The 18,658-nt window shown below is 36.0% G+C and overlaps 1 long non-coding RNA gene across 1 annotated transcript; it reads left to right on the plus strand.

Moving 5' to 3' along the window:
• The first annotated feature begins 544 nt into the window (after window positions 1–544).
• On the plus strand, window positions 545–15,907 carry LOC120876893. Its single transcript, XR_005724235.1, has 3 exons — window positions 545–641; window positions 8,392–8,393; window positions 15,890–15,907. It is a non-coding gene; the product is annotated as an uncharacterized LOC120876893 (long non-coding RNA).
• Window positions 15,908–18,658: the final 2,751 nt, after the last annotated feature.

An 18,658-nucleotide genomic window follows, 5' to 3' on the forward strand; every position in this document is an offset into this window, starting at 1 on the left:
AATGTAGTGGAGTCTAAGCTTTGATGTACATTAGAAACACATGGGGAACTTTTAAAAATGGCAATGCACAGACTGAACTCCATACCATTTAAATCTAAATGTCTGGGATTGGGAGCCAGGCATCAATTTTTTAATTAAAGATGCCCAGTTGCTTCCAACATACTATTAATACAATATTTGTGACCCACTGAGATAAAGATGACAATCTGAATATTCATGGGCGTATTATTAGGCTATACCACACTTCAGGTGCCTGCACATAAAAATGATGGCTGATTAGAAATGTGAAATTAGTCAGAGGACAGGTAATGCTTATGCCATTAAGAACTTTAAGGATATCAACATTGTGCAATTCCCATATTTTGCCAGGAGTCAGTATAAATAAATTACTTTGGACACGGGAGTCAACATACTGTGGGTCAAGGATGGAGAAACAGAAAGTGGCCTATTCCACCTTCCTTAATTCTCAAGGAAATGAGGTTCATAATTGACTAAAGACATTTCTATAGTACTTAGAATGTATACTTAGAACCTATGTGCATGCATGCTAAGTTGCTTCAGTCAAGTCCGATTCTCTGTGATGCTGTGGACAGTAGCCTTCCAGGCTGCTCTGTCCATGGGATTCTCCAGGCAAGAATACTGTAGCCATGCCCTCCTCCAGGGGATCTTCCGGACCCAAGGATTGAATCCACATCTCTTACACCTCTTGTATTGGCAGGTGAGTTCTTTACCACTAGCACTACTTGGGAAGTCATTTAGAACCTATAGGAAAGAATTATTATAATAGTTAGGATGTAAGACTAAAACCAGCCAGTAATAAAATAATCTGTGAATCTGATAGACGTTCAATGATCCTTCAGAGCATAGAAACTGCTCCAGGAAAGGCATAGCTTAAAAGAACAACTCTGTGTAACTCACAATTCTGTTAATTGGCTGGGATTTTTTGAAAGTCTGGAATGATTCAACTAAACTCTATTAGGCTTGCTACATATTTGAAGGGAGCTAGTAAGTCTACTGTAAGGGTCATTCATCTGGTGGTTAGAAACTATTGAACAGGGGAAGAACTGACTGCGTTCAGGAGTCAGTCTCCATACACTAGATTAACCCAGACTTATTCATACAGAAGTGGCACATTTCAGGGGAATAAGAACAAATGCTATATGGCTTCTTGAGATCAGACCCAAACTGGCACACTTTAACTTTCTCCACTCTCTGTTGTTTGAAATAAGACCTACCCACATTCAAGGGGTGAAGAAATAAACTCTCCCTTTTTATTTGAAAAGCTACAAAATCAAATAGCCAAGGGGCATGAACATAAGAAAGAAAAAAATGTTGTCAACATTATTTGTAGTATATCATCATAGAAAAGATATTTTTGTTCATAACCATGAATATCCTTTTTAACATCCCCCCATTGTTTTTTTTATTTCTAACAACAGCCACAACCATCTGCATCCTAACATCTGCCATGACTCTTCCTGTCCCTTTTCCATTTAAAAAGCCTGTCTTTATCTCTCTCTAGTTGAAAATTCTCTGGGATATTTGTTTTCCACTATTGTGGAAACTTGATCCTTAAACTCAGCACAAACAGGTTAATACTTTTTCCACAAAGAGTTACTAGTTCAAGTGCTTGCATAGGTTGGGCCTAGTAAGATATCTTAAATGAGCCAGATTTTATATTTCTTAAAACACATTACATAAACAGCATCAGTCACCCACCAATCCACCTTTATGCACTTACTTTAGTATGACACTTTCTAGAACTTTGGAAAGGCTAAGATGAACAAGAGAAACTGTTTACATTTTACTATTCCTCTTCCACAACTCTCTTCCTGCCTTCTTTTCACTAGGGGCGGATTTAGATAATTGAATCCAACTAACCATTTGGAAGAGACCACATCTACTAGTAGGAATAGCCAATGTGTTAAAAGACATCTCATTTTCTGCAAACTTTGCAATACAAAAGCATTTTCTACCTATTTTTTAAAAAAGTGAATTTCTCTCTCAATGGAGTTGGCTCAGTTTGATCCAAGGACTATTATTACTGCTTTGATTACTTGTAACTTCTGACCAACCAAAATACGGTACAACCCAACATGTAGATTAGGCATGATTAGGCTCATGATCTAACCAGTCCATCCTAAAGGAAATCAGTCCTGAATATTCATTGGAAGGATCAATGCTGAACCAAAGAATCGATGCTTGTGAACTGTCGTGTTGGAGAAGACTCTTGAAGGTCCCTTGGACAGCAAGGAGATCCAACCAGTCCATGCTAAAGGAAATCAGTCCTGAATATTCATTGGAAGGACTGATGTTGAAGCTGTAACTCCAATACTTTGGTTACCTGAATCAAAGAGTTGATTCATTTGAAAAGACCCTGATGCTGGGAAAGATTGAAAGCAGGAGGAGAAAGGGACGACAGAGCATGAGAATGGTTGAATGGCATCACCGACTCAATGGACATGAGTTTGGGTAAACTCTGGGAGTGGGTGATGGACAGGGAGGCCTTGCGTGCTGCAATCCATGAGGTCGCAAAGAGTTGGACATGACTGAGCAACTGAACTGAACTTAACTGATGCTGAAGCTGAAATTCCAATACTTGGCCACCTGATTCGAAGAACTGACTCATTGGAAAAGACCCTGATGCTGGGAAAGATTGAAGGCAGGAGTAGAAGGGGATGACAGAGGATGAGATGGTTGGATGGCGTCATCGACATGATAGGCATGAGTTTGTGTAGACTCCAGGAGTTGGTGATGGACAAGGAAGCCATTTTGGATACTCTCACTCACTTACTTCTCTGGGGAAATCAGCTGTCATGTTGTAAGTTTTTTAATGGAAAGGACCAGGGAATGAGTAACTGAGGGAATCTTCAGCCAAAAGTCCAAGAGAAATTGAATCTCTGGGTCAAATAGCCAGGGAGGAACTAAATCCTGCGAGCAAGCCCAGGAGTGAACTCAAAATGCATTATTACTGAATGAGCTTCCATATGAAAGCATGTACAACTCCAGATGATACCTTAACTGCAACTTCCAAGAGACCTGGAACCAGGGTCATGCCACTAAGCCATGCCAGGTTTCTGACCTAGGGAAACCATAAGATAACATATTTTTTTAAGCTCCAATATTTTATGGAAATTTGCTAAGTAACAGTAAGTAGTTAAGTAATATACAAGATTTGCCATAACCTACAACTGAAGTCACTAAACATAGAACCACGAGTGATATAGTTGTTTTTTCTTTTACTGTTCTTTGCATTTAGCTCCATTTGAAAATACCACTTGCAGAGAGGCAGAATAAGATACAGACACTACTTAATTTTACCCATATTTTCATATTTCCTTATGCATTATGTTTTATTTACATATATGAATATGAATTCATAAATTAGGTATGTTTAATGTGTATAAGTTAGCATATATAAAATATATTTACGGAGATATATATGTATGTATATATGTATATATATGTGTGTATATATGTATATATATGTGTGTATATATATGTATATATATGTGTATATATATATATGAAAGTGAAAGTGTTAGTCACTCAATCATGTCTGACTCTTTGTGACCCCATGGACTGTAGCCCATCAGGCTCCTCTGTCCATGGAATTCTCCATGCAAGAATACTGGAGTGGGTAGCCAATTCCCTTCTTCAGAGGATCTTCCTGACTCAGGGATCGAACTTGGGTATCCTGTATTGCAGGCAAATTCTTTACCATCTGAGCCACCAGGGAAGCCCATATGTGTGTGTATATATGTATATTTATTTATTTATTTATCTTCCAATGCCTGACTTTGATACGTTCTGAGAGAAAAAATTCAACAGCAAGGAACACTATTTCTGACTACTTTCCTCTACCTATGGAAGTAATGTTTTCCAGATTTCAACAAGGATGTATTATATTACTTATATTAATTATTTGGGACTAATTATATAGAAATAACTATGGTTATAATTTTTAAGAAGACTTCTCATTTAAATTATAAAAGCAAATGGTCATGTCCTATTTTAATTCTGTGGATTGAAAGATTGAAATAAGGGATTATCTTTATGATTTTAAGATGCTTGTATTAAATATAAAAATTATGAACTACAACATTTGTCAAATTTTACAAATTAAAATTGTTTGTGAATACAGAGTCACCAAAAATAGTGTGCAAAGGCAATCCATGATGTGGAAGAAGGTGTTCAGGACACATATGATTGGACAGAAAATAGAACCCAAAGTATAAAAAGATTTCCTTTGTGGCATTAAGAGAAATTCAAACGAGGAAATTAAAATAACCAATATACATATGATAGCCTCATTGATGAGAAAATTGAAAACTTAAAATCACAATAAGGTATTATTTTACACTCATCAGTTTGTCAAAATAAGACTAGTAATGCAACATTGATCCAAGGACCTAGAATATCTTTTCACTGTTCTGGAAATTTAAATTGGCCAAACCATGAAGGGGAAAAGTGCCATTTTCTTGAGGAAATGGCAGCCCATTCTAGTATTCTTGCCTGGAAAATTCCACGGAGAGAGGAGCCTGGTGGGCTCTAGTCTGTGGGGTTGCAAAAGAGTTGGACATGGCTGAGAGACTAAACAACAAAGCAACAACAACGTCTTAGTGATCTTATTTTAAATATATACCCTAAGGAAAATCTTGCATATATTCTATAGTAGAGATTTTTAAAACCTTTTAGAGTAGCATTGTTAATATAGCAAAAACACTAGAAAGAAATCATAGGTTCAGATTCGCTAGGATGAATATTGTATATCCATGTTGAGCTTCCTTGATGGCTCAGACAGTAAATAACCTTCCCACCGATGCAGGAGATGGGGGTTCTATCCCTGTGTCAGGGAGAGCCCCTGAAGTAGGAAATGCAAACCAGTCCAGTATTCTTGCCTGGAGAACTCCATGGACAGAAAACGTTGGTGGGCTACAATACACGGGGTCACAAAGAGTCAGACACAACTGAGCAACTAACAATAACATACCCATGTCATGGAACAGTATTCGTGAAGTCGTGAAGTCACTCAGTTGTGTCCGACTCTTTGTGATCCCATGGAGTGTAGCCCACCAGGCTCCTCTATCCATGGAATTTTCTAGGCAAGAGTGCTTGAGTGGGTTGCCATTTCCTTCTCCATGGAACAGCATTAGGTAACAAATTTATTAAAACAGGTATTTGCAGAAAGATGTTGATAGTAATGTTATAGTTAATTTGTCTTGATTTTTCATTTAAAAAAATTTTAAAGTTACTATATCATATTATAAATTCAAAGCAATCACTGAAGAATATTATCTAGTATAGTATAGATTTCTCTATGGGCTGATTACTTCAGCATTACACGTCCAAAACTCTGTGAGGAGGGACCACAGTTAGAGGCAGAAAGCATTATCCCCACCTGTTTTAGTTCAGGCTGCTATAACAAAATAGGAAGCACTGCATGACTTTCAACAACAGACATTTACTTCCCACAGTTCTGGAGTCTGAGAAGTCCAAGATCGGGGTGTCAACATTGTATTTTGGTGAGAACCTTCTTCCTGGCTTCTTGCTATATCTTCATATCTCAAAAAGAGACAGAAGGCTGTCTCCTTGCTATATATTCATTTGCCAGAGAGAGAGAGAGAGAAAAGGTGGAAGAGAGGGAGAGAAAGAGAAAGAGAGGAAAGACAGATACTGCATTGCTTTTTACTTATTTTTATTTATTTATTTTTGTCCACACTGCATATCATGCAGGACCTTAGTTCCCCAACCAGGGATAGAACCTGTGTCCCTGAACAGGGAGCATGGAGTCTTAACCACTGGACTGCCAGGCAAGCCACAGTAGTCTCTTCTTATAAAGGTACTAAATTCCATTGATTCCAGCATAAGGACCCTATAACTTCATGACCTCCTATCAACCTAATTACCTTCCAAAGGCCCCACCTCCAGATGACATCCCATTGTATTATGGTTTCAATATATGACACTTGGGGGTTACAATTCAGTCCATTACACCACCTTAAACTTGGAAAACTCTTTGAGATGTAAAGGAAACACAAATAAAAGTCAATCCAAATTCATTGGACATTGTGCTGCTTAAGCTGTGGATGCTGAAACGTTTTGAAAACGAGGAATTTGAATTATTAAATATATTTATTGAATATCTGATATGTAACTGTGTGTTGTACAAGATAGTAATGATAGGAGTAAATGTGGCAGAGGTGGGAAATGTTGGGATTTGAGAGTCTGGTTGATTGTAGCTTCAGCAAAATGGAGAAGCAGCCAAAATGGATGCTTGGGAGCAAAGATAGACCAGAGACCCAATGTGCCAATGGTTGCTAAGGGTCAATGCCAGGCCCTTCATCTTGTAGTCTGGACCAATGCCAGTACATTAATCTCACATACTGTCCTGTAGACACTTCTAGGTAATTATTCCTCTATCTTCAGCATTATTTTCTTTGAGCACAACCATTTCACATACCTTTAATTCTGACAGTCTCTAGAACTTAGAGTACTTAACTGGACTTAACTTACTTAACTGGACTTTGACACACCAAAATTGAGGTCTCATGAATTTTCTTTCCTTAGGTAAGCTCCTCTTTCCCATACCTACAGGTCTAAGTTCCACCTCTGGACTTCCTGACTCTTCTAGAATAAGGGCTTTATTTTAACTGATTATTTGTCAGCAATGATTTATCTCCCATATTTACCTCTGTCAGCACTACCCTTTCTTCAAAATTCAGTTTAAATGCCACCTGTTCTAAGAGGTCTTCTTAAATTGGGTTAGATGGGAGGTAAACTTCTTTGAGTCCTAGTGGTATTTAAAATAACTCTCGAAAAGCCAAGAGACTTTTTTTTTTCAATCTCTCTTACACCTTTCTAGAAATATTTTTAAATAAGCCACGCCAGTTTGAATATAATCAAATCAAATCAACCTGGATTGGATTGAATTGAACAGACCTGAATTGAAATGAATGGCTCTTTTTATGCTTGAGTACCAGACAGGTCATAGGAGAAACAATTTGTTTCTTGTATTTTTTTTTTAAAGTTTCTCTTAATATATGCATCTCTAACAGTAAGCTCACAGAATGAGTCAGTTGAAAAGTTTGAGGTGATTCAGACTTAATAGCCACATTCATGTACAGTTAATAGCATGGTCATCTGAGGGTCATCTTTGACTAAGAAATGCCTGAATTCTTTAATTCTATCTTGAAAAATAGGATATACTTAAAACTAGGCTAAATAGGCTCTGTTTTTCATGGGCTAACTTGTATTCAAAGTTAATTGGGTATTGAAAATCCCAGCTTATGTTTAATATGTATCATTTTTCAGAAATCCCAAGATAAACCTGCTAACTATAAAAAAAGAACAAAACTATACATTTCCTGAGCTGTGGATTTTAACAATCCTCATTCTGGCAATAAAGCCCTCTTTTGAAAATTTTCTTCCTCTCATTTGCTGTTCTTTCTTATGTAATCTACTTAAGGATATCACTATTTAGTGCATTCATCACTTACTAATACCTGACCATTATAGGGTAAGGAATATTCACCAAGGTATTTTAAATAGAAAAGTAGGGGATAAGTAATTGGATTGAAAACAGTTGCTAAGATTCTTTCCAACTCAAAGATTCTATGATACATCACCTCGGTTCATTTGTAATAGAAAGCAAAACAATAAAATCTTTACACCACGTACATCACTGATATATTCAGTTTTTTTCTGGCCGAACTTTCACTTAAAATTTTAACTTACAACAACAGAGGGAAAATAAGCCCTATCATAATTACAAACAATAGTATGTGGGAATCAATAGAGCAAGTAATATTTGCTCAGCTTATGTCCTATGAATTTCATTCCAAAAGCAAGGCTTACTGTTTTCCCTTCCTGTGCTTATTTAAAGGACATAAACATATATGCAATAGCCTTTTGATCAAAAGATATTCTAATTAAAAAGTCATATTTAATAAAAGGAACTTCAGTTAGCATTCTAAGAGCCTTAGTTTGATCTCTTGATTTTATAGAACTAAGGTTAGAAAGGTAAATAGCCGAGAGGGAACACAGCTCCACCCATCAATAGAAAATTGGATTAAAGATTTACTGAGCATGGCCCCACCCATAAGAACAAGATCAAGCTTCACCCTCAGTCAATCTCTCCCATCAGGAAGCTTCCATAAGCCTCTAATCTTCTCCATCAGAGGGCAGACAGACTGAAAACCACAATCACAACAAACTAACCAATCTGATCACATGGACCACAGCCTTGTCTAACTCAATGAAACTATGAGCCATGGCAAGTAGGGCCACCCAAGATGGATGGGTCATGGTGGAGAGTTCTGAAAAAATATGGTCCACTGGAGAAGGAAATGGCAAACCACTTCAGTACTCTTGCCTTGAGAACCCCATGAGCAGTATGAAAAGGCCGAAAGTTAGGACACTGACAGATAAACTCCCCAGGTTTGTAGGTGCCCAATATGCTACTAGAGATCAATGGAGAAATAGCTCCAGAAAGAACGAAGAGATGGACCCAAAGCAAAAACAACATGCAATTGTAGATGTGACTGGTGATAGAAGCAAAGTCTGATGCTATAAAGAGCAATATTACATAGGAACCTGGAATGTTAGGTCCATGAATCAAAGCAAATTAGAAGTGGTCAAACAGGAGATGGCAAGAGTAAACATCGACATTTTAGGAATCAGCGAACTAAAATGGACTGGAATGGGTGAATTTAACACAGAAGAAGATTATATCTACTATTTTGGGAAAGAATCCTTTAGAAGAAATTGAGTAACCATCATAGCCAACAAAAGAGTCTGAAATGCAGTACCTGGACGCAATCTCCAAGAAGACAAAATGATCTCTGTTCATTTCCAAGGCAAATCATTCAATATCATGGTGATCCAAGCCTATGCCCCAACCAGTAACGCTGAAGGAACTGAAGTTGAATGGTACTATGAAGATCTACAAGACTTTTTAGAACAAACACACATAAAAGATATCCTTTTCATTATAGGAGACTGGAATGCAAAAGTAGGAAGTCAAGAAAAACCTGGAGTAACAGGCAAATTTGGCCTTGGTACACAGAATGAAGCAGGGCAAAGGCTAATATAGTTTTGCCAAGAGAACACACTGGTCATAGTAAACACCCTTTTCTGCAACACAAGAGAAGACTCTACACATGAACATCACCAGATGGTCAACATTGAAATCAGAATGATTATATTCCTTGCAGCCAAAGATGGAGAAGCTCTATACAGTCAGCAAAAACAAGACTGGGAGCTGACTATGGCTCAGAACATGAACTCCTTATTGCCAAATTCATACTTAAATTGAAGAAAGTAGAGAAAACCACTAGGCCATTCAGGTATGACCTAAATCAAATGCCTTACAATTTTATAGTGGAAGTGAGAAATAGATTCAAGGGATTGGATCTGACAGACAGAGTGCCTGATGAACTATGGACCGAGGTTTGTGACATTATACAGGAGACACTGATCAAACCATCCCCAAGAAAAAGAAATGCAAAAAATGAAAATGGCTGTCTTATGATGCCTTACATATATCTGTGAAAAGAAGAGAAGTGAAAAGCAAAGGAGAAAAGGAAAGATATACCCATCTGAATGCAGAGTACCTAAGAATAGCAAGAAGAGATAAGAAAGCCTTCCTCAGTTATCAGTGCAAAGAAATAGAAGAAAATAATAGAATGGGAAAGACTAGAGATCTCTTCAAGAAAGTTAGAGATACCAAGGGAACATTTCATGCAAAGATGTTACAGTAATGGACAGAAATCGTATGGACCTAACAGAAGCAGAAGATATTAAGAAGAGGTGGCAGGAATACACAGAAAAACCATACAAAAAAGACCTTCATGACCCAGATAATCACAGTGGTATGATTACTCACCTAGAGCCAGACATAATAGAATGTGAAGTCAACTGGGCTTTAGGAAGCATCACTACCAACAAAGCTAGTGGAGGTGATGGACTTCCAGTTGAGCTATTTCAATCCTAAAAGATGATGCTGTGAAAGTGCTGCACTCAATATGCCAGCAAATTTGGAAAACTCAGCAGTGGCCACAGGACTGGAAAAGGTCAATTTTCATTCCAATCCCAAAGAAGGCAAAGCCAAAGAATGCTAAAATTACCACACAATTGCACTCATCTCACATACTAGTAATGTTCAAAATTCTCCAAGCCAGGCTTCATCAGTACATGAACCATGAAATTCCAGATGTTCAAGCTGGATTTCAAAAAGGCAGAACAACCAGAGATCAAATTGCCAACATCTCTTGGATTATTGAAAAAGCAAGAGAGTTCTAGAAAAACATCTATTTCTGCTTTATTGACTATACCAAAGCCTTTGACTGTGTGGGTCACCACAAACTGCAAAAATCTGATGAGAAAGAGATAGAAATATCAGACCACCAGACCTGCCTCTTGAGAAATCTGTATGCAGGTCAGGAAGCAACAGTTAAAACTGGACACGGCACAACAGATTTGTTCCAAGTAGGGAAAGGAGTACATCAAGGCTGCATATTTTCACTCTGCTTATTTAACTTATATGCAGAGTACATCATGACAAACACTGGGCTGGAGGAAGCACAAGCTGGAATCAACATTGCCAGGAGAAATAGTAATAACCTCAGATATGCAGATGACACCACCTTTATGGCAGAAAGTTAAGAAGAACTAAAGAGCCTCTTGATGAAAATAAAAGAGGAGAGTGGAAAAAGTTATCTTAAAGCTCAACATTCAGAAAACAAAGATTATGGCATCCGGTCCCATCACTTCATGGCAAATAGATGGGGAAACAGTGGAAACGGTGACAGACTTTATTTTCTGGTGTTCCAAAATCACTGTATATGGGGATGCAGCCATGATATTTAAGACAGTTACTCCTTGGAAGAAAAGTTATGACCCACCTAGATAGCATAATCAAAAGGAGAGACATCACTTTGCTAGCAAAGGTCCCTCTAGTCAAGGGTATGGTTTTTCCAGTAGTCATGTATGGATGTCAGAGCTGGACTATAAACAAAGCTGAGTGCCGAAGAATTGATGCTTTTGAACTGTGGTGTTGAAGACTCTTGAGAGTCTCTTGGACTGCAAGGAGATCCAACCAGTCCATCCAAAAGAAAATCAGTCCTGAATATTCATTGGACTGTAACTCCAATTGTTGGACGTTGAACCTGTAACTCCAGTACTTTGGCCACCTGATGTGAGCAACTGACTCATTTGAAAAGACCTTGATTCTGGGAAAGATCTAAGGCAGGAGGAGAAGGAGATGACAGAGGATGAGATGGTTGGATGGCATCCTCGACTCAATTGTCATGAGTTTGAGCAAACTCTGGGAGTTGTTGATGGACAAGGAGACCTGGCATGCTGCAGTCCATGGGGTCACAAAAGTCGGACATGACTGAGCGATTGAACTGAAGTGAACTGAAGGTTCGAGAGAGAAGAGTTGAAAGCCAGGTCACCATATTTCATTTTTTTGGTTTCACAAGCTATGCTTTGTTCAGTGTCATTATGTTACATGCCCATGTCTCATCTAAGGGTTTTCCTCACATGATCTGTATTAATTCTCTCAAAATCTATGAGGCTCTCCTACCCATTGATCAGATGAAGAAACTGAGGTTTAGGAGGTTAGTTAATTAGTCAATATTCCCACTCTCATCCCCAAACTATAATACCAAAGCCAAGATCCTTTTATCACAGTTATTAACAGAATAGGAATGCTGCCTTAAGATTTGAACGTGTACATCCTAAGCGTTTGCACAATGCTCAAAAGCTTCTTGTCAAGTTTTTGCTTCTATATTTTATATTTAGAAATATTCATACAATTGCTACTTGGCTCAGTTTGTCATCTCGAGTATTTTAAATTCTTATGATGTATTTAAATAAAGGGAATCAAACACTGCATGGCTTTATTTATAGCTTTTATCTATTATCTTTCTATTATCTCTATCTAACTCATCTATCAGTTTTATTTAGGAATTGCCATTTTCACTATATTCCAACTTGTTTAGCTCTTTTGAAATCACTGAATCAGAGAATTTTAGAGGCACAGCTCCTACATATTATTAGCCAAATGAGGTAATGAGAAAAAATTTTTACTTTTTAAATATTAGAAAGCCTAAAACTGACTGTGTTTCTTATGTTCTTTCTCTATGCCTAAAGGAGGCCTATATTCATTACATTCAAACTTAAGGTTTTTTTTTTTAAATTTTCTATGAATATTTACTTGTTAAATATCATTAAAAAGAAGAAATTTCTTCATAGAGGACATCTAACAGGATTTTTTTTAAACAATCATTTCTCTTCAGTTCTAAATACTATAAATACTTTGATTTCTATCCTCTGCCTGTGCATATGTAGATATGGGTGTGCATGTGTGTAATATTTTTCCAGTTTTAAAATCAAATTCAAATATTCACAATTGTACAGTATAAAGCCCATTCAGTTAAATATATCCCTTTTAGGTCTCTTGTTGGTAGAGTGGGGAACAACCAAATAGTTTAGATGTTTTGGACTGTAACCTGCTTTTCTCTGAGCCCAGAAACCTAGGGGTAATAAAAGAAACATTACAGTCACCCAGGAGCATGTATGTGACTTTGTCTCTTTTCTACCCTCTCAAGTACCTTAAGGAGTCTTAAGGGCTTTCTGATGATTCCATGCAAACTCATAGGCAATTCTTCATTATTTGTTCAGACTATTTACATTCATGGGTTCTTCATTGTCTGCTAGAGTGAGATATGATGGAGGTATTATCAATGCCTGACAAAGACGTTGACATTGCCAGTGGAGCAGTGTCTGAGGTGAAGAGCAGTGACCCTTGTCCAAAGGGCACCTGCTGGCACTGGGGACGCCCCTGTGCTGTTGCCATCAGCGCTAACACAGGCACTAGAGTGCCCACTCCCTTTTCTAACGTGCTATCACCCATGCTAAAAGAGCATCTCTAATACCATAAGCACTATTGAAATCAACCAGTGGTGGTCATGTTAAAGTCAGAAAAATTCATGGAGGTTAAAAAAAGCAATAAAAAGCAAAACAGCTATTTTGTATTTTTTTAACCTTTTAGATATTAAAAAATGAGGATCACTGGGGTTTGTGTATAGGGAAAACTGAAAAGCAGATGATTAAATTGGTGAGCTTTCTTTTAGGAATTCTTCTCCAAAAGGCCACCTGATTTCCATGCTAACAACTCCCAGGCATGCTTCTAGACTTGGCTTTCTTGTATAATCTATTTTCTCAGTTAAATAAATTTTGTAAGTGAAATTCAAATAAGTATGTGACAAATGAAGGCAGACAGTGGAAAAGGCAACTTATTAAGGCTATGGATATGTTAAAAAAAAACTGTTTTAATGTCAATATATAGCAAATTATGTTTTGAGTCTTTAAATAGCTTTTGAGAAAAAATTCAATATTTATCTTCCTACTCTGTGAGGAAATGAAAATAATTCTAAATAAAATAAGCATATAATACAATCTGATATTAAAATAGAACATGAGCAATTAACACAGTTTCAGAAATGCCAAAATGATTTACTTTTAATGAATCAGCACGTAACCCAATGTCTAGCTCATATTAAAGCACTCTGGAAATAGCATTTTCTTTCATGTTAGTATAATCTTTGTGTATAATGTGTCCTATAAATAAGTCAAAGGAGGAAATTCACAGAATTATCTCAGTGAATACTAAGAGAAGTGTTAATAAAATCCAGCAATTTCTTTGTAAAATCTTTTAAATAATTCTCTAACAATGTAAGATACTTATTTTAAATCAATGTAAAATATGATAATGTTGAAACACAAGGAATTTCTCTTAAAACTAGGATAAGATAGATACCAACTGACACCACGCTTACTTAACAGTGTTCTGAAAGCTATGCCAGTACAATTCAAACAAAGAAAAGTAGATATGTTTAAAAGGAAAAGACATATTTTTTAAAAGTTGAATAGACTGTAAATCTCAAAGAATAAATTGGAGTAGTTACAATGAGGCAATTTATTAAGATTTTGGCTAGAAGTATCCAAGAATGGATATGCTTCTATATCCCAAAAACGTTTTTGAATAAATATCCATTAAAATATTCATCAAAATATAAATGTCTGGAAATTAATTTGTTAACAGATAATTAAAACTTCTATGAAGGTTTACGTAAAGCATCATTGAACAATATGAGTAAATTTGATGAAGTAACTTATACCTGTTCTTATTGGAAATTTTATATAGTATAAACTGTCAGTTCTCTCCAAATCCTGCTTTTAATTTTTATATATGTTTGCATATGTACAACTAATACATATGTTTATAAGCATATATAACACATATATATGGAATTTAGAAAGATGGTAATGATAACCCTGTATGCAAGACAGCAAAAGAGACACAGATGTATAGAACAGACTTTTGAACTCTGTGGGAGAGGGAAAGGGTGGGATGATTTGGGAGAATGGCATTGAAACATATATACTATCATGTAAGAAATGAATTGCCAGTCTAGGTTCGATACAGGATACAGGATGCTTGGGGCTGGTGCACTGGGATGAGAGATGATATGGGGAAAGAGGTGGGAGGGGGGTTCAGGATTGGGAACACATGTACACCCATGGTGGATTCATGTCAATGTATGGCAAAACCAATACAGTCTTGTAAAGTAAAATTTAAAAATTAATTAATTAATTTAAAAAATCATCAAAGTAAATAAATTCCTATAAATGTGCAAGATATTTTCAAATGAGTAATAATAAATTCATCTATTGTAAAAGTTTAAAAGATATTGTAAAATACAATGTATAAAATAATATAAGCCTTGGAAAAGAATAGAAGCATTTTCAGAGCTTTCAGCTAAATGAACAATAAGAATATATATTCATCCAAATACCCATACTTGTATGTTTGTGGGTATATAAACAAAAGGAATATTGTGGTACAAAATAAAACTAAAGGAAGAGAACAACACAACTTTTTATAAAATAAATAATATATATCTATTACACATACACCCAAATTGATTCTTAATTATATGCATTCAATTTTTAAAAAAGTGAAAGACGTTGCAGCTATTGGGGTGCAAGTAGAAACGAAATTTGTCCATAGCTTAGGATAACTTGAGGTCAGAGTCACTGTTTTACAAAGATTTGAGCTGAGTACAGAAAAGTTCTAAAGGTTAATAATGTAACTATAAGACTGACAACTGAAAAAGGAAGAAAGACGCTTCAGATACCCAGTGAAGTTTAAAATATGCATAGTCGCCAAGACTGTCCTCACTTGTAACTCTGAATTGATAAGGTCCTGAACACCACCCATAGGGTTTGATAATACATTAGACAGATTCAGACTCACCAAAAGTTGTTACGCTCACCAGTTAACTATTTATTATAGCTAAAGGATGAAGCACATAGGGAAGATTCTAGGACTTGAAGATTCATGATTCCTCTCCTTGTCATCCCTCTTCTTCCCAAACCATATGCATCAGTGATTTAGAGTTTTTCTATTGAATTGCACTTTGGACACCAACTGCAAAAACATCCAGCTGCAAAGTTAGGGAACAGTTCACAGATCACCCTCGCTTCTAATACCAGGTGCAAGTTCAAGGATTCCCCAAACCAACCTCATATTCAATAATGCTAGAAGGACTCAGTATTCACTGAGAGCTATTAGAATAACAGTTCTGGTTTATTAGAAGGAAAGGATACAATTTAAAATCAGCCATGAGAAGAAATGTATAGAGAGTAGTTCAGGAAGTTTCTAAACACACAGCTCCCATTTGTATTGTCCTCATGGAGTCTAAAGTGTGCAAGTGTGCCAAAGTGTTAGTGGCTCAGTAGTGTCTAAACCTTTGTAATCCCATGGACTGTACTCCACCAGTCTCCTGTGTCCATGGAATTCTCTAGACAAGAATACTAGAGTGGGTTGCCATTTCCTACTCCAGGGGATCTTCCCAACCCAGGGATTGAACCCAGGTCTCCCACATTTCAGGAAGATTCTTTACTGTCTGAGCCACCAGGGAAAGCCCTAGGATAGTATTAAATCCTCTTGGCAATAATGTGTGACAATATACATGGAGTATTGATGACCATGAAAGCTTACTTGACCTTTTTTGTCTAAAGTTTTTATTGGGGCTCCATCATATTGGCTTAACTGACAGCCCATGAGGCTGATCTCAGTTCCCAGGTCCTTAGGGGACTGAGCTGATATTACCTGATTCAAAGTCCTCACCTTGAAACATATTTCATTATTTGACTGGCCCTAGGACCCCAGGCAAACAAAGACACAACTATCAAGCATGACATTTCAGGGGTTTAGAGATTTTCTCTCACAAACCAAGGGCAAAGCCCTTATTTCTTTATGGACAAAGTTAAATTCTTTATAGTACACACTCCTCAAAGGAGAAAATCTTACAGAAAGGGCTGCCATTAAGGAAGCAGTCACTTTAGGTTGAGGTCACTTCTCAAAAAGTGTATTTACAAAGTCAAGATGGAATAATAACACTCAATACAGCGAGTGCCAAAGAAAATAGGCACACTGTATTGTACTTGTTGGGCAAAAACTAACACAATATTTCTGGAAAGCAAATATTCAATTTGAATAAAATAAATATTATAAATATGCATAGGATTTGACTCAGCAATTCCACTTCAAATTACCCTAAAGAAATTTTTAGATTGTGTAGTAAGATTAATTAATTAAATTACTTTATTTTATTAGTTATTACTTTAAGAATCATTATTGAGAATCTTATATGTCAGGTTGCATGCTGACAAAACAGTAATAAATAAGTGAATAAGGTCCTCCATCCTCAAGGAAATTTATTCTAATTTTTTTTTTGCATAAGAACAATTATATTATCATTGTATAAAATTATAAGCATAACCTATTCATTAAATTATTACATGCACATAAATTTTCAGAAAATTATCTCCAGTAGATTATGCATTGCTAAGTGAAAAATACATTGTGTATATTATAGCTCTTTTGTTGCATTAAAATAAGAAAATATATGCTTTTAAGAGCTTTGTAGTAATTATTGCTAAGTTTAAAAATTATTAGAAATTTTTCTTTTCTTGATTTTCAATTTTTTTTGCAAAAAGCATAATCAGAGCAACTCATAATCCTAAATAAAATAACATTTATGTTTTTTAAAAAGGTTTCCTAAATGAAAGTATTTCATTCAATACTTCTTTGATAATATATGATAGCACTATTAATGCCATCTCTCCCTATAAATAAAACTTGAATGATGAGAGTCACTAAGCTACTTATTTGAAAAAAACAAAAGTTTCTAAAATTACATTTAAAAATATAAATTCATCCTTTTTATAATAAAAACAGTATGAATATTGTACAATATTAAATTTTATACATTTCAATATGACCTTTGACAAGTTAATTCACCTACCTTAGCTTAAGTTCTGAATTTATAAATTGCAACTAATTATAACCTCTCTTTGCTCTGAAAAGTAAATGGAATAACAATGCCTAGCACAAAGGATTTTAATTATTTGTTCTTTACTTTGGAAAGTATTATAATCAAAATGTTTACTTTTATTTCTTGGGTTTAATGTTAGTTTTAAGCTGGCTTAAAACTCCACATTCAAAAAACTAAGATCATGGCATCTGATCCCATCATCTCATGGCAAATGGATGGGGAAACACCAAAATAGTGAAAGATTTTATATTGTTGGGTTCAAAAATTTCTGAGGTCAGTGACTGCAGTCATGACATTAAAAGATGTTTGCTCCTTGGAAAGAAAGCTATGACTAACCTAGAGTGTATTAAAAAGCAGAGACGTCACTTTGCCAACAGAGGTCTGTCTAGTCCAAGCTATGTTTTTTTTCCAGTAATCAGTTGGACCATAGAGAAGGCTGAACACCAAAGGATTGATGCTTTTGAATTGTGGTGCTGGAGGAAACTCTTGAGCATCCCTTGGACAGCAAGAAGATGAAACCAGTCAATCCTAAAGGAAATTAACTGAGTATTCACTGGAAGGACTGAAGCTGAAGTTGAAGCTCCAATACTTTGGCCACCTGATGCAAAGAGCCAACTTTGGAAAAGACCTTGATGCTGGGAAAGACTGAGAGCAGGAGGAGAAGGAGATGACAAAGGATGTGATAGTTTGATGGTGTCACTGATTCAGTGGACATGAATTTAAGCAAACTCCTGGAGATAATGAAGGACAAGGATGCCTGGCCATGCCGAAGTCCTTGATCTGTGTGAGGGAGGTGCTTCTCAAAGAACTGGACATGACTTAGTGATTGAACAACAAGTGTTATCAATCAGACTTTTAGTTGCTCTACTTAACTTCCTCAAATCAGTCAAACTTGTATTCAAAATACTGAAAGTGTTCTCTGAAAGTCACTGGTCTATTTCTCTGTACAGTTCTGTTAGTGAATACTTGTTTTCTATATTGTCATATGATTTATCTAATATATCTAAATTAACATCAACTTATTTGACACACTTCCTATTGAAATTCTATTTGCATTTATACTTTTTTGGAGCCTGCTGTTACATTTTCATAAAACTCAAGTTTTCTTATCTTTAAGAAAAATGTTTAGAGCAGCACAGAGTCATATATTCTCACATACAGAGGCTGAATTTTTCAAAAAAGAAAGCAATATTCTCAAAAATTTTCAAAATTTGCTTTCCTGTTTTTTTTTTTTTTTGAGTAAAGGT

The sequence above is a fragment of the Oryx dammah genome, unplaced genomic scaffold (assembly GCF_014754425.2).
Source record: "Oryx dammah isolate SB20612 unplaced genomic scaffold, SCBI_Odam_1.1 HiC_scaffold_17, whole genome shotgun sequence".
In the NCBI taxonomy this organism is placed as follows: domain Eukaryota; kingdom Metazoa; phylum Chordata; class Mammalia; order Artiodactyla; family Bovidae; genus Oryx; species Oryx dammah.